A 16,222-nucleotide genomic window follows, 5' to 3' on the forward strand; every position below is an offset into this window, starting at 1 on the left:
GCCTCCTCCGCGGACCCCGCCGCCCCCGCCGCGGCCGCCATCGCTGCTCGCGATCAGCCCCCGCTTCTGCCGCCGCCGCCGCCGCCGCCGCCGCCGCCATCACAGCGCTCCCCACGCCCTCCGCCAGCGTTCCCCTCACCCCAGCACCCGCCCCCGCCGCCGCCATCGCCGTACTCCGTCAAACTCCCTGCTCTGCTCTACCCCCCTCGGCCGACAGCACCGCGCTCCCCATTCCCGCCGCAAGTGCTGCCCTCTCCCCCACCCCCGCCCCCGCCGCCGCTGCCGCCGCCGCCGCCCGCTCCGCCCCCGCGGGGGTCCTCCCACAACTCCCAGGCCCAGGGTTGCCTGCTGGTGCAAGCCCCCACCAGCCTTGGGGGTGCGGTTGGGGGTAAACCTGGTGGCGGTAGGGGGGCGGTGTGTATGCCGGTCTGGGTCCGGGGAGTCCCAGGATGCCAGAGTTCCACGACTTCTGGCACCCTCAGGGAAGCGGCAGTGTCCCACGGAGCCTCGGGTGGCGCGAAGGGGCCTCGCTGCCGGCCAGGAGTAGCCCGCCGCCCACGCCAGGGGCATTCGGAGGAGGCGGGGAGCCGGACTGAGCGGGGACGCGGTGCTGGCAGAGCCGGCCAGCGTGTCGATGCTCGCCACCGGAGCTGAGCATCTGCATGGCGCGCGTTCACGAGGCAGGCCGGGTGCAGGCTCTTGGGGCGCGGGGAGCCGTGTCCCAGCGTCTACGGCCATACCACCCTGAACGCGCCCCATCTCCTCTGATCTGGGGAGTTAAGCAGGGAGGGGCCTGGTTAGTACTTGGATGGGAGACCGCCTGGGAATACCTGTAGGCTTTTGCTCGCCTCTCCTTTGGCGCCGCCGCCCCGGCGTGGCTCCCTCCGAACCCCTGCCGCCCCTTGCCTCTCTGCAGCCGCCCGGCCAGCCGAAGGTCCCCCTGGCCAGAGGAGGGTCAGCCGCCCGGCACTACAAGCTCGCATCCCCGGTCGCACACCAGGACCGTCGGCCAGGGCTCCCCCCCACTCCCTCTTCTTAGTGCTCTTGGCCGAGGCAGGCCGTCAGCCTGCCGCAGTTAGCCGCGTCTCGCTCGCCGCCGCCTCCCCGCCGTCGCAGGGCTCCCTCTCGCTCCCCGACACTGCCGCTGCCGCAACCCCCAACGCCCAAGCCCAGGGCTGCCTGCCGGCGGAGGCATCCATCAGGCTCTCTCCATCCCAGGACGTGCCGGTCCTTTGCACCTCGGCCCGAGCCCAGGGGACGCCCTTCCCTGCCCCTGCCCCTGGGACCCGACACACAGGATCGGCGTGTCCTCGGGCAAACGGGACGCCCACCCGCCCCGCCCCACCGGAGTCTTCTGTCTCCGCTGGCAGGCACCTCGCCCCACACCCCCGCGCGTCCCCTCCCGTCTCCCACAAGAGCCAGGAGCCCTCCCTTCCCGCCAGCCACGGTGTCCCCGACACACAGGGCACAAAGAGTCGGGACAAACCAGGGGACGGCGGGAGCAGCACCCCAACGCACAACGCGCCATCGACTCCAGGGAAGACCACCACAAGGGAAGAGCAGGCACGCAGGCACACAACCCTCACAACAAGGGTGCCTGGGGGCTGCCACTCTCCTCCCTCGGGCAGGTCCCTGGGCGGGGCTCAGAGCCCACTGGCCCTCCGGAGACCCTGGCGGCCCGCCCCGGGGGCTGCAATGGTGACTGCCAACGCCAGGGCAATGCCTCCTTAGCGGAGCCCAGCCCCGGGCACGACCGCACTCCGTTGGAGAAGCTGCCACTTCAACACAGCCTCAGTGCGTCTGTCCCAGTCCGTGTGCCCGCCTGTGCGTCCCTCCCACCCTCCCCCACCCCATGTCTGTCTGGCTCCGTGACATGCCAGTTGGGCTCTGGCTCTGGCTCAGGAGCTCTCTCCGCGCGTGCCAGCCCCCTCGCTCTCTGTCTCTGGCCATGTCTCTCTGTATGTCTAGATACATACATGTACGTGTATATACGTGTATATTTCCATCTCGCTCCCTCTTACTCCTCCTCCCGTTCTGTCTGTCTGTCCCTGTCCTGCGGGGACTCTAGTCCCTCTGCCCGCACAAAGACGCAGGAGTTGGCGAGGCCAAGAAGGAACACCAACAGAGCCAAGGATAGGGGGCTCATAGCACCATGTCTCACGGGCGGCTGGCTTGGAGACACGGCAAAGCCGGAGCCGCCCGATCCCCTACCTGCCGGCCGGCCGATTCTCAGCCAACCAACAGACCCCACAACCTACCGACCCACCAAGCCGGCCAACTGCATTCCGCGCCCCTCTGCAATTTGCATTCCTCCGCAGCCCCTCCGGTGGCCAATGGCCAACTGGCAACAGCTGATGGCCAAGCGGTCACAGCTGATGACCATGGAGCCCCCACGCAGCACCCCTCCGCGCGAGGCCCAGAGCCTGGAAACTGCTCTCTGCGAGTCTGTCCCCACAGTCCCCGTCTGTCTCTCTCCGCTTCTCTCTTGCTCCGTCTCTGGCCTTCTCTCATCCTCTCTCTCACCTCCCTGGGTCAGGAGAGGTGACGCGTAGCCAGTGAAGCGACCGGAGATCGGGCGGGCCGCCGGTCCGGTCGCTGACGAGGGGCGAGGGCCCAGACAGAAGGCTGTGTGACGAAGGGTGGCGGCAGGCTGGAGGTGCTGCCCCCTGGTGGCGGGTGGCTCTCCCTGGCTTTGGGCCAGTGGGTGGAGCCGGCCAGGGCCATGGCCTGGGTTGCACGTCCCTAGGGTGGAGGGGCCTGAGAGGACCCTGCGACCCCCTCGGTGGCCCTGAGAGGTGGGGACAGCACAGCAGCAAGGGGGGTGTGCGGTTGTGGGGCTGGGGGGGGGGATGAGAGGGGTTGGGGTAGGGGGGGCGTGGTAAAAGCCGTTCGGGGCCTGGGGAATCCCAGGACGCCAGGGCGCCCAGACATATGTCACAGTCAGGGAAGTGACAGAGGCCCGTGGAGCCACTGGGGGGCGCGAAGGGGCCTCGCTGCGGGCCAGGAGTAGCCCGTCGCCCACATCAGCGGCGTCCGGAGGAGGCGGAGAGCGGGCGGGCGGCGCTCAGGCAGACATGCTCGCCACCCGAGCGGCCCAGCAGCATGGCGCGCGCTCAGCAGGCAGGTCGGGAGCAGGCTCTTGCAGTGCCGGGAGCCGGGTCCCAGCGCCTAAGGCCATACCACCGTGAACGCGCCAGATCTCCTCTGATCTCGGAAGCTAAGCAGGGTCGGGCCTGGTTAGTACTTGGATGGGAGACCGCCTGGGAATACCTGTAGGCTTTTGCTCGCCTCTCCTTTTCGCCGCCCCCCCCCCCCCCCCCCGCATGGCTCCCTCCGAACCCCTGCCGCCCCTTGCCCCTCTGCAGCCGCCCAGCCAGCCGAAGGTCCCCCTGGCCAGAGGAGGGTCAGCCGCCCGGCACTACAAGCTCGCATCCCCGGTCGCACACCAGGCCCGTCGGCCAGGGCTAACCCCCACACCCTCTTCTTAGTCCTCTTCAGTCCCGCAGGCCGTCATCCCGAACCCTTCGCCGACCCGCGGTCGCCCCACCGCCGCCAGCGCTGCCCTCGCCCCCGCCGCCACCGCCAAATCCGCAGCCATCACCGCGCTCCCCACACCCCCCGCCGGCGCTGCCCTCACCCCTGCCCCCGCCCTCGCCGCCGCCATCGCTGTACTCCTTCAAACTCCCGCCTCTGCTCTCCCCTCTTCGGCCGCCAGCACCTCCCTCTTCCCCTCTACCGCCGCCGCCCGCGCCATCGCCTCCCCGCGCTCAGCGCTCGCCGACACAGCCCCCAACGCTGCCGCCGCCTCCATCGCCGACCTCGCAACCCTCCCGCGCCGCCGCTGCCGCCTCCGCCGCCATCGCTGCTCGCGATCAGCCCACGCTTCTGCCGCCGCCGCCACCACCGCGCTCCCCACCCCCTCCGCCAGCGCTCCCCTCACCCCCGCTCCCGCCGCCGCCATTGCCTCACTCCCTCAATCTCCCTCCTCTGCTCTCCCTGCCTCCAGCACCGCCATCACACCCGCCCCCGCCCCCGACGCCGCCTTCGACGTACTCCCTCAAACTCCCTCCTCGGCTCTCCCCCCCTCGGCCGCCAGCACCGCGCTCCCCATCCCCGCCTCCAGCACCGCCATCTCCCCCGCAACCGTCCCCGCCATCGCCATACTCCCTCAATCTCCCGCCTCTGCTCTCCCGGCTTCCGCCGTCAGCACCGCCCTCACGCCCTCCCCCCCCCCCGCCCGCCCCCGCCGCCGCCGCCATCGAACCCCGTGCCCCAGCGCCCACCGTCAGAGCCCCCATTGTCGCCACCGCCATCGCCGACCTGTCGCCATCCACGCGGTTGCCATCGCCTACCTCGCCACCCACCCCTGCCTCCTCCGCGGACCCCGCCGCCCCCGCCGCGGCCGCCATCGCTGCTCGCGATCAGCCCCCGCTTCTGCCGCCGCCGCCGCCGCCGCCGCCGCCGCCGCCATCACAGCGCTCCCCACGCCCTCCGCCAGCGTTCCCCTCACCCCAGCACCCGCCCCCGCCGCCGCCATCGCCGTACTCCGTCAAACTCCCTGCTCTGCTCTACCCCCCTCGGCCGACAGCACCGCGCTCCCCATTCCCGCCGCAAGTGCTGCCCTCTCCCCCACCCCCGCCCCCGCCGCCGCTGCCGCCGCCGCCGCCCGCTCCGCCCCCGCGGGGGTCCTCCCACAACTCCCAGGCCCAGGGTTGCCTGCTGGTGCAAGCCCCCACCAGCCTTGGGGGTGCGGTTGGGGGTAAACCTGGTGGCGGTAGGGGGGCGGTGTGTATGCCGGTCTGGGTCCGGGGAGTCCCAGGATGCCAGAGTTCCACGACTTCTGGCACCCTCAGGGAAGCGGCAGTGTCCCACGGAGCCTCGGGTGGCGCGAAGGGGCCTCGCTGCCGGCCAGGAGTAGCCCGCCGCCCACGCCAGGGGCATTCGGAGGAGGCGGGGAGCCGGACTGAGCGGGGACGCGGTGCTGGCAGAGCCGGCCAGCGTGTCGATGCTCGCCACCGGAGCTGAGCATCTGCATGGCGCGCGTTCACGAGGCAGGCCGGGTGCAGGCTCTTGGGGCGCGGGGAGCCGTGTCCCAGCGTCTACGGCCATACCACCCTGAACGCGCCCCATCTCCTCTGATCTGGGGAGTTAAGCAGGGAGGGGCCTGGTTAGTACTTGGATGGGAGACCGCCTGGGAATACCTGTAGGCTTTTGCTCGCCTCTCCTTTGGCGCCGCCGCCCCGGCGTGGCTCCCTCCGAACCCCTGCCGCCCCTTGCCTCTCTGCAGCCGCCCGGCCAGCCGAAGGTCCCCCTGGCCAGAGGAGGGTCAGCCGCCCGGCACTACAAGCTCGCATCCCCGGTCGCACACCAGGACCGTCGGCCAGGGCTCCCCCCCACTCCCTCTTCTTAGTGCTCTTGGCCGAGGCAGGCCGTCAGCCTGCCGCAGTTAGCCGCGTCTCGCTCGCCGCCGCCTCCCCGCCGTCGCAGGGCTCCCTCTCGCTCCCCGACACTGCCGCTGCCGCAACCCCCAACGCCCAAGCCCAGGGCTGCCTGCCGGCGGAGGCATCCATCAGGCTCTCTCCATCCCAGGACGTGCCGGTCCTTTGCACCTCGGCCCGAGCCCAGGGGACGCCCTTCCCTGCCCCTGCCCCTGGGACCCGACACACAGGATCGGCGTGTCCTCGGGCAAACGGGACGCCCACCCGCCCCGCCCCACCGGAGTCTTCTGTCTCCGCTGGCAGGCACCTCGCCCCACACCCCCGCGCGTCCCCTCCCGTCTCCCACAAGAGCCAGGAGCCCTCCCTTCCCGCCAGCCACGGTGTCCCCGACACACAGGGCACAAAGAGTCGGGACAAACCAGGGGACGGCGGGAGCAGCACCCCAACGCACAACGCGCCAACGACTCCAGGGAAGACCACCACAAGGGAAGAGCAGGCACGCAGGCACACAACCCTCACAACAAGGGTGCCTGGGGGCTGCCACTCTCCTCCCTCGGGCAGGTCCCTGGGCGGGGCTCAGAGCCCACTGGCCCTCCGGAGACCCTGGCGGCCCGCCCCGGGGGCTGCAATGGTGACTGCCAACGCCAGGGCAATGCCTCCTTAGCGGAGCCCAGCCCCGGGCACGACCGCACTCCGTTGGAGAAGCTGCCACTTCAACACAGCCTCAGTGCGTCTGTCCCAGTCCGTGTGCCCGCCTGTGCGTCCCTCCCACCCTCCCCCACCCCATGTCTGTCTGGCTCCGTGACATGCCAGTTGGGCTCTGGCTCTGGCTCAGGAGCTCTCTCCGCGCGTGCCAGCCCCCTCGCTCTCTGTCTCTGGCCATGTCTCTCTGTATGTCTAGATACATACATGTACGTGTATATACGTGTATATTTCCATCTCGCTCCCTCTTACTCCTCCTCCCGTTCTGTCTGTCTGTCCCTGTCCTGCGGGGACTCTAGTCCCTCTGCCCGCACAAAGACGCAGGAGTTGGCGAGGCCAAGAAGGAACACCAACAGAGCCAAGGATAGGGGGCTCATAGCACCATGTCTCACGGGCGGCTGGCTTGGAGACACGGCAAAGCCGGAGCCGCCCGATCCCCTACCTGCCGGCCGGCCGATTCTCAGCCAACCAACAGACCCCCCAACCTACCGACCCACCAAGCCGGCCAACTGCATTCCGCGCCCCTCTGCAATTTGCATTCCTCCGCAGCCCCTCCGGTGGCCAATGGCCAACTGGCAACAGCTGATGGCCAAGCGGTCACAGCTGATGACCATGGAGCCCCCACGCAGCACCCCTCCGCGCGAGGCCCAGAGCCTGGAAACTGCTCTCTGCGAGTCTGTCCCCACAGTCCCCGTCTGTCTCTCTCCGCTTCTCTCTTGCTCCGTCTCTGGCCTTCTCTCATCCTCTCTCTCACCTCCCTGGGTCAGGAGAGGTGACGCGTAGCCAGTGAAGCGACCGGAGATCGGGCGGGCCGCCGGTCCGGTCGCTGACGAGGGGCGAGGGCCCAGACAGAAGGCTGTGTGACGAAGGGTGGCGGCAGGCTGGAGGTGCTGCCCCCTGGTGGCGGGTGGCTCTCCCTGGCTTTGGGCCAGTGGGTGGAGCCGGCCAGGGCCATGGCCTGGGTTGCACGTCGCTAGGGTGGAGGGGCCTGAGAGGACCCTGCGACCCCCTCGGTGGCCCTGAGAGGTGGGGACAGCACAGCAGCAAGGGGGGTGTGCGGTTGTGGGGCTGGGGGGGGGGATGAGAGGGGTTGGGGTAGGGGGGGCGTGGTAAAAGCCGTTCGGGGCCTGGGGAATCCCAGGACGCCAGGGCGCCCAGACATATGTCACAGTCAGGGAAGTGACAGAGGCCCGTGGAGCCACTGGGGGGCGCGAAGGGGCCTCGCTGCGGGCCAGGAGTAGCCCGTCGCCCACATCAGCGGCGTCCGGAGGAGGCGGAGAGCGGGCGGGCGGCGCTCAGGCAGACATGCTCGCCACCCGAGCGGCCCAGCAGCATGGCGCGCGCTCAGCAGGCAGGTCGGGAGCAGGCTCTTGCAGTGCCGGGAGCCGGGTCCCAGCGCCTAAGGCCATACCACCGTGAACGCGCCAGATCTCCTCTGATCTCGGAAGCTAAGCAGGGTCGGGCCTGGTTAGTACTTGGATGGGAGACCGCCTGGGAATACCTGTAGGCTTTTGCTCGCCTCTCCTTTTCGCCGCCCCCCCCCCCCCCCCCCGCATGGCTCCCTCCGAACCCCTGCCTCCCCTTGCCCCTCTGCAGCCGCCCAGCCAGCCGAAGGTCCCCCTGGCCAGAGGAGGGTCAGCCGCCCGGCACTACAAGCTCGCATCCCCGGTCGCACACCAGGCCCGTCGGCCAGGGCTAACCCCCACACCCTCTTCTTAGTCCTCTTCAGTCCCGCAGGCCGTCATCCCGAACCCTTCGCCGACCTGCGGTCGCCCCACCGCAGCCAGCGCTGCCCTCGCCCCCGCCGCCACCGCCAAATCCGCAGCCATCACCGCGCTCCCCACACCCCCCGCCGGCGCTGCCCTCACCCCTGCCCCCGCCCTCGCCGCCGCCATCGCTGTACTCCTTCAAACTCCCGCCTCTGCTCTCCCCTCTTCGGCCGCCAGCACCTCCCTCTTCCCCGCTACCGCCGCCGCCCGCGCCATCGCCTCCCCGCGCTCAGCGCTCGCCGACACAGCCCCCAACGCTGCCGCCGCCTCCATCGCCGACCTCGCAACCCTCCCGCGCCGCCGCTGCCGCCTCCGCCGCCATCGCTGCTCGCGATCAGCCCACGCTTCTGCCGCCGCCGCCACCACCGCGCTCCCCACCCCCTCCGCCAGCGCTCCCCTCACCCCCGCTCCCGCCGCCGCCATTGCCTCACTCCCTCAATCTCCCTCCTCTGCTCTCCCTGCCTCCAGCACCGCCATCACACCCGCCCCCGCCCCCGACGCCGCCTTCGACGTACTCCCTCAAACTCCCTCCTCGGCTCTCCCCCCCTCGGCCGCCAGCACCGCGCTCCCCATCCCCGCCTCCAGCACCGCCATCTCCCCCGCAACCGTCCCCGCCATCGCCATACTCCCTCAATCTCCCGCCTCTGCTCTCCCGGCTTCCGCCGTCAGCACCGCCCTCACGCCCTCCCCCCCCCCCGCCCGCCCCCGCCGCCGCCGCCATCGAACCCCGTGCCCCAGCGCCCACCGTCAGAGCCCCCATTGTCGCCACCGCCATCGCCGACCTGTCGCCATCCACGCGGTTGCCATCGCCTACCTCGCCACCCACCCCTGCCTCCTCCGCGGACCCCGCCGCCCCCGCCGCGGCCGCCATCGCTGCTCGCGATCAGCCCCCGCTTCTGCCGCCGCCGCCGCCGCCGCCGCCGCCGCCGCCATCACAGCGCTCCCCACGCCCTCCGCCAGCGTTCCCCTCACCCCAGCACCCGCCCCCGCCGCCGCCATCGCCGTACTCCGTCAAACTCCCTGCTCTGCTCTACCCCCCTCGGCCGACAGCACCGCGCTCCCCATTCCCGCCGCAAGTGCTGCCCTCTCCCCCACCCCCGCCCCCGCCGCCGCTGCCGCCGCCGCCGCCCGCTCCGCCCCCGCGGGGGTCCTCCCACAACTCCCAGGCCCAGGGTTGCCTGCTGGTGCAAGCCCCCACCAGCCTTGGGGGTGCGGTTGGGGGTAAACCTGGTGGCGGTAGGGGGGCGGTGTGTATGCCGGTCTGGGTCCGGGGAGTCCCAGGATGCCAGAGTTCCACGACTTCTGGCACCCTCAGGGAAGCGGCAGTGTCCCACGGAGCCTCGGGTGGCGCGAAGGGGCCTCGCTGCCGGCCAGGAGTAGCCCGCCGCCCACGCCAGGGGCATTCGGAGGAGGCGGGGAGCCGGACTGAGCGGGGACGCGGTGCTGGCAGAGCCGGCCAGCGTGTCGATGCTCGCCACCGGAGCTGAGCATCTGCATGGCGCGCGTTCACGAGGCAGGCCGGGTGCAGGCTCTTGGGGCGCGGGGAGCCGTGTCCCAGCGTCTACGGCCATACCACCCTGAACGCGCCCCATCTCCTCTGATCTGGGGAGTTAAGCAGGGAGGGGCCTGGTTAGTACTTGGATGGGAGACCGCCTGGGAATACCTGTAGGCTTTTGCTCGCCTCTCCTTTGGCGCCGCCGCCCCGGCGTGGCTCCCTCCGAACCCCTGCCGCCCCTTGCCTCTCTGCAGCCGCCCGGCCAGCCGAAGGTCCCCCTGGCCAGAGGAGGGTCAGCCGCCCGGCACTACAAGCTCGCATCCCCGGTCGCACACCAGGACCGTCGGCCAGGGCTCCCCCCCACTCCCTCTTCTTAGTGCTCTTGGCCGAGGCAGGCCGTCAGCCTGCCGCAGTTAGCCGCGTCTCGCTCGCCGCCGCCTCCCCGCCGTCGCAGGGCTCCCTCTCGCTCCCCGACACTGCCGCTGCCGCAACCCCCAACGCCCAAGCCCAGGGCTGCCTGCCGGCGGAGGCATCCATCAGGCTCTCTCCATCCCAGGACGTGCCGGTCCTTTGCACCTCGGCCCGAGCCCAGGGGACGCCCTTCCCTGCCCCTGCCCCTGGGACCCGACACACAGGATCGGCGTGTCCTCGGGCAAACGGGACGCCCACCCGCCCCGCCCCACCGGAGTCTTCTGTCTCCGCTGGCAGGCACCTCGCCCCACACCCCCGCGCGTCCCCTCCCGTCTCCCACAAGAGCCAGGAGCCCTCCCTTCCCGCCAGCCACGGTGTCCCCGACACACAGGGCACAAAGAGTCGGGACAAACCAGGGGACGGCGGGAGCAGCACCCCAACGCACAACGCGCCAACGACTCCAGGGAAGACCACCACAAGGGAAGAGCAGGCACGCAGGCACACAACCCTCACAACAAGGGTGCCTGGGGGCTGCCACTCTCCTCCCTCGGGCAGGTCCCTGGGCGGGGCTCAGAGCCCACTGGCCCTCCGGAGACCCTGGCGGCCCGCCCCGGGGGCTGCAATGGTGACTGCCAACGCCAGGGCAATGCCTCCTTAGCGGAGCCCAGCCCCGGGCACGACCGCACTCCGTTGGAGAAGCTGCCACTTCAACACAGCCTCAGTGCGTCTGTCCCAGTCCGTGTGCCCGCCTGTGCGTCCCTCCCACCCTCCCCCACCCCATGTCTGTCTGGCTCCGTGACATGCCAGTTGGGCTCTGGCTCTGGCTCAGGAGCTCTCTCCGCGCGTGCCAGCCCCCTCGCTCTCTGTCTCTGGCCATGTCTCTCTGTATGTCTAGATACATACATGTACGTGTATATACGTGTATATTTCCATCTCGCTCCCTCTTACTCCTCCTCCCGTTCTGTCTGTCTGTCCCTGTCCTGCGGGGACTCTAGTCCCTCTGCCCGCACAAAGACGCAGGAGTTGGCGAGGCCAAGAAGGAACACCAACAGAGCCAAGGATAGGGGGCTCATAGCACCATGTCTCACGGGCGGCTGGCTTGGAGACACGGCAAAGCCGGAGCCGCCCGATCCCCTACCTGCCGGCCGGCCGATTCTCAGCCAACCAACAGACCCCACAACCTACCGACCCACCAAGCCGGCCAACTGCATTCCGCGCCCCTCTGCAATTTGCATTCCTCCGCAGCCCCTCCGGTGGCCAATGGCCAACTGGCAACAGCTGATGGCCAAGCGGTCACAGCTGATGACCATGGAGCCCCCACGCAGCACCCCTCCGCGCGAGGCCCAGAGCCTGGAAACTGCTCTCTGCGAGTCTGTCCCCACAGTCCCCGTCTGTCTCTCTCCGCTTCTCTCTTGCTCCGTCTCTGGCCTTCTCTCATCCTCTCTCTCACCTCCCTGGGTCAGGAGAGGTGACGCGTAGCCAGTGAAGCGACCGGAGATCGGGCGGGCCGCCGGTCCGGTCGCTGACGAGGGGCGAGGGCCCAGACAGAAGGCTGTGTGACGAAGGGTGGCGGCAGGCTGGAGGTGCTGCCCCCTGGTGGCGGGTGGCTCTCCCTGGCTTTGGGCCAGTGGGTGGAGCCGGCCAGGGCCATGGCCTGGGTTGCACGTCCCTAGGGTGGAGGGGCCTGAGAGGACCCTGCGACCCCCTCGGTGGCCCTGAGAGGTGGGGACAGCACAGCAGCAAGGGGGGTGTGCGGTTGTGGGGCTGGGGGGGGGGATGAGAGGGGTTGGGGTAGGGGGGGCGTGGTAAAAGCCGTTCGGGGCCTGGGGAATCCCAGGACGCCAGGGCGCCCAGACATATGTCACAGTCAGGGAAGTGACAGAGGCCCGTGGAGCCACTGGGGGGCGCGAAGGGGCCTCGCTGCGGGCCAGGAGTAGCCCGTCGCCCACATCAGCGGCGTCCGGAGGAGGCGGAGAGCGGGCGGGCGGCGCTCAGGCAGACATGCTCGCCACCCGAGCGGCCCAGCAGCATGGCGCGCGCTCAGCAGGCAGGTCGGGAGCAGGCTCTTGCAGTGCCGGGAGCCGGGTCCCAGCGCCTAAGGCCATACCACCGTGAACGCGCCAGATCTCCTCTGATCTCGGAAGCTAAGCAGGGTCGGGCCTGGTTAGTACTTGGATGGGAGACCGCCTGGGAATACCTGTAGGCTTTTGCTCGCCTCTCCTTTTCGCCGCCCCCCCCCCCCCCCCGCATGGCTCCCTCCGAACCCCTGCCGCCCCTTGCCCCTCTGCAGCCGCCCAGCCAGCCGAAGGTCCCCCTGGCCAGAGGAGGGTCAGCCGCCCGGCACTACAAGCTCGCATCCCCGGTCGCACACCAGGCCCGTCGGCCAGGGCTAACCCCCACACCCTCTTCTTAGTCCTCTTCAGTCCCGCAGGCCGTCATCCCGAACCCTTCGCCGACCCGCGGTCGCCCCACCGCCGCCAGCGCTGCCCTCGCCCCCGCCGCCACCGCCAAATCCGCAGCCATCACCGCGCTCCCCACACCCCCCGCCGGCGCTGCCCTCACCCCTGCCCCCGCCCTCGCCGCCGCCATCGCTGTACTCCTTCAAACTCCCGCCTCTGCTCTCCCCTCTTCGGCCGCCAGCACCTCCCTCTTCCCCTCTACCGCCGCCGCCCGCGCCATCGCCTCCCCGCGCTCAGCGCTCGCCGACACAGCCCCCAACGCTGCCGCCGCCTCCATCGCCGACCTCGCAACCCTCCCGCGCCGCCGCTGCCGCCTCCGCCGCCATCGCTGCTCGCGATCAGCCCACGCTTCTGCCGCCGCCGCCACCACCGCGCTCCCCACCCCCTCCGCCAGCGCTCCCCTCACCCCCGCTCCCGCCGCCGCCATTGCCTCACTCCCTCAATCTCCCTCCTCTGCTCTCCCTGCCTCCAGCACCGCCATCACACCCGCCCCCGCCCCCGACGCCGCCTTCGACGTACTCCCTCAAACTCCCTCCTCGGCTCTCCCCCCCTCGGCCGCCAGCACCGCGCTCCCCATCCCCGCCTCCAGCACCGCCATCTCCCCCGCAACCGTCCCCGCCATCGCCATACTCCCTCAATCTCCCGCCTCTGCTCTCCCGGCTTCCGCCGTCAGCACCGCCCTCACGCCCTCCCCCCCCCCCGCCCGCCCCCGCCGCCGCCGCCATCGAACCCCGTGCCCCAGCGCCCACCGTCAGAGCCCCCATTGTCGCCACCGCCATCGCCGACCTGTCGCCATCCACGCGGTTGCCATCGCCTACCTCGCCACCCACCCCTGCCTCCTCCGCGGACCCCGCCGCCCCCGCCGCGGCCGCCATCGCTGCTCGCGATCAGCCCCCGCTTCTGCCGCCGCCGCCGCCGCCGCCGCCGCCGCCGCCATCACAGCGCTCCCCACGCCCTCCGCCAGCGTTCCCCTCACCCCAGCACCCGCCCCCGCCGCCGCCATCGCCGTACTCCGTCAAACTCCCTGCTCTGCTCTACCCCCCTCGGCCGACAGCACCGCGCTCCCCATTCCCGCCGCAAGTGCTGCCCTCTCCCCCACCCCCGCCCCCGCCGCCGCTGCCGCCGCCGCCGCCCGCTCCGCCCCCGCGGGGGTCCTCCCACAACTCCCAGGCCCAGGGTTGCCTGCTGGTGCAAGCCCCCACCAGCCTTGGGGGTGCGGTTGGGGGTAAACCTGGTGGCGGTAGGGGGGCGGTGTGTATGCCGGTCTGGGTCCGGGGAGTCCCAGGATGCCAGAGTTCCACGACTTCTGGCACCCTCAGGGAAGCGGCAGTGTCCCACGGAGCCTCGGGTGGCGCGAAGGGGCCTCGCTGCCGGCCAGGAGTAGCCCGCCGCCCACGCCAGGGGCATTCGGAGGAGGCGGGGAGCCGGACTGAGCGGGGACGCGGTGCTGGCAGAGCCGGCCAGCGTGTCGATGCTCGCCACCGGAGCTGAGCATCTGCATGGCGCGCGTTCACGAGGCAGGCCGGGTGCAGGCTCTTGGGGCGCGGGGAGCCGTGTCCCAGCGTCTACGGCCATACCACCCTGAACGCGCCCCATCTCCTCTGATCTGGGGAGTTAAGCAGGGAGGGGCCTGGTTAGTACTTGGATGGGAGACCGCCTGGGAATACCTGTAGGCTTTTGCTCGCCTCTCCTTTGGCGCCGCCGCCCCGGCGTGGCTCCCTCCGAACCCCTGCCGCCCCTTGCCTCTCTGCAGCCGCCCGGCCAGCCGAAGGTCCCCCTGGCCAGAGGAGGGTCAGCCGCCCGGCACTACAAGCTCGCATCCCCGGTCGCACACCAGGACCGTCGGCCAGGGCTCCCCCCCACTCCCTCTTCTTAGTGCTCTTGGCCGAGGCAGGCCGTCAGCCTGCCGCAGTTAGCCGCGTCTCGCTCGCCGCCGCCTCCCCGCCGTCGCAGGGCTCCCTCTCGCTCCCCGACACTGCCGCTGCCGCAACCCCCAACGCCCAAGCCCAGGGCTGCCTGCCGGCGGAGGCATCCATCAGGCTCTCTCCATCCCAGGACGTGCCGGTCCTTTGCACCTCGGCCCGAGCCCAGGGGACGCCCTTCCCTGCCCCTGCCCCTGGGACCCGACACACAGGATCGGCGTGTCCTCGGGCAAACGGGACGCCCACCCGCCCCGCCCCACCGGAGTCTTCTGTCTCCGCTGGCAGGCACCTCGCCCCACACCCCCGCGCGTCCCCTCCCGTCTCCCACAAGAGCCAGGAGCCCTCCCTTCCCGCCAGCCACGGTGTCCCCGACACACAGGGCACAAAGAGTCGGGACAAACCAGGGGACGGCGGGAGCAGCACCCCAACGCACAACGCGCCATCGACTCCAGGGAAGACCACCACAAGGGAAGAGCAGGCACGCAGGCACACAACCCTCACAACAAGGGTGCCTGGGGGCTGCCACTCTCCTCCCTCGGGCAGGTCCCTGGGCGGGGCTCAGAGCCCACTGGCCCTCCGGAGACCCTGGCGGCCCGCCCCGGGGGCTGCAATGGTGACTGCCAACGCCAGGGCAATGCCTCCTTAGCGGAGCCCAGCCCCGGGCACGACCGCACTCCGTTGGAGAAGCTGCCACTTCAACACAGCCTCAGTGCGTCTGTCCCAGTCCGTGTGCCCGCCTGTGCGTCCCTCCCACCCTCCCCCACCCCATGTCTGTCTGGCTCCGTGACATGCCAGTTGGGCTCTGGCTCTGGCTCAGGAGCTCTCTCCGCGCGTGCCAGCCCCCTCGCTCTCTGTCTCTGGCCATGTCTCTCTGTATGTCTAGATACATACATGTACGTGTATATACGTGTATATTTCCATCTCGCTCCCTCTTACTCCTCCTCCCGTTCTGTCTGTCTGTCCCTGTCCTGCGGGGACTCTAGTCCCTCTGCCCGCACAAAGACGCAGGAGTTGGCGAGGCCAAGAAGGAACACCAACAGAGCCAAGGATAGGGGGCTCATAGCACCATGTCTCACGGGCGGCTGGCTTGGAGACACGGCAAAGCCGGAGCCGCCCGATCCCCTACCTGCCGGCCGGCCGATTCTCAGCCAACCAACAGACCCCACAACCTACCGACCCACCAAGCCGGCCAACTGCATTCCGCGCCCCTCTGCAATTTGCATTCCTCCGCAGCCCCTCCGGTGGCCAATGGCCAACTGGCAACAGCTGATGGCCAAGCGGTCACAGCTGATGACCATGGAGCCCCCACGCAGCACCCCTCCGCGCGAGGCCCAGAGCCTGGAAACTGCTCTCTGCGAGTCTGTCCCCACAGTCCCCGTCTGTCTCTCTCCGCTTCTCTCTTGCTCCGTCTCTGGCCTTCTCTCATCCTCTCTCTCACCTCCCTGGGTCAGGAGAGGTGACGCGTAGCCAGTGAAGCGACCGGAGATCGGGCGGGCCGCCGGTCCGGTCGCTGACGAGGGGCGAGGGCCCAGACAGAAGGCTGTGTGACGAAGGGTGGCGGCAGGCTGGAGGTGCTGCCCCCTGGTGGCGGGTGGCTCTCCCTGGCTTTGGGCCAGTGGGTGGAGCCGGCCAGGGCCATGGCCTGGGTTGCACGTCCCTAGGGTGGAGGGGCCTGAGAGGACCCTGCGACCCCCTCGGTGGCCCTGAGAGGTGGGGACAGCACAGCAGCAAGGGGGGTGTGCGGTTGTGGGGCTGGGGGGGGGGATGAGAGGGGTTGGGGTAGGGGGGGCGTGGTAAAAGCCGTTCGGGGCCTGGGGAATCCCAGGACGCCAGGGCGCCCAGACATATGTCACAGTCAGGGAAGTGACAGAGGCCCGTGGAGCCACTGGGGGGCGCGAAGGGGCCTCGCTGCGGGCCAGGAGTAGCCCGTCGCCCACATCAGCGGCGTCCGGAGGAGGCGGAGAGCGGGCGGGCGGCGCTCAGGCAGACATGCTCGCCACCCGAGCGGCCCAGCAGCATGGCGCGC

The 16,222-nt window shown here is 70.5% G+C and overlaps 7 pseudogenes; all 7 read left to right on the top strand.

The window, feature by feature from the left end:
- The first annotated feature begins 726 nt into the window (after positions 1-726).
- LOC148757737 (5S ribosomal RNA) lies at positions 727-846 on the top strand (annotated as a pseudogene).
- Positions 847-3,166: 2,320 nt separating this feature from the next.
- Positions 3,167-3,286, top strand: LOC148757738 (5S ribosomal RNA; annotated as a pseudogene).
- A 1,811-nt stretch (positions 3,287-5,097) lies between these two features.
- On the top strand, positions 5,098-5,217 carry LOC148757739 (5S ribosomal RNA; annotated as a pseudogene).
- A 2,320-nt stretch (positions 5,218-7,537) lies between these two features.
- Positions 7,538-7,657, top strand: LOC148757740 (5S ribosomal RNA; annotated as a pseudogene).
- A 1,811-nt stretch (positions 7,658-9,468) lies between these two features.
- LOC148757741 (5S ribosomal RNA) lies at positions 9,469-9,588 on the top strand (annotated as a pseudogene).
- Positions 9,589-11,908: 2,320 nt separating this feature from the next.
- LOC148757742 (5S ribosomal RNA) lies at positions 11,909-12,028 on the top strand (annotated as a pseudogene).
- A 1,809-nt stretch (positions 12,029-13,837) lies between these two features.
- On the top strand, positions 13,838-13,957 carry LOC148757743 (5S ribosomal RNA; annotated as a pseudogene).
- The last annotated feature ends 2,265 nt before the right edge of the window (positions 13,958-16,222 follow it).

This window comes from Rhinolophus sinicus, chromosome 7 (assembly GCF_057876585.1).
Source record: "Rhinolophus sinicus isolate RSI-liver-muscle chromosome 7, RSI-T2T, whole genome shotgun sequence".
Taxonomy (NCBI): Eukaryota; Metazoa; Chordata; class Mammalia; order Chiroptera; family Rhinolophidae; genus Rhinolophus; species Rhinolophus sinicus.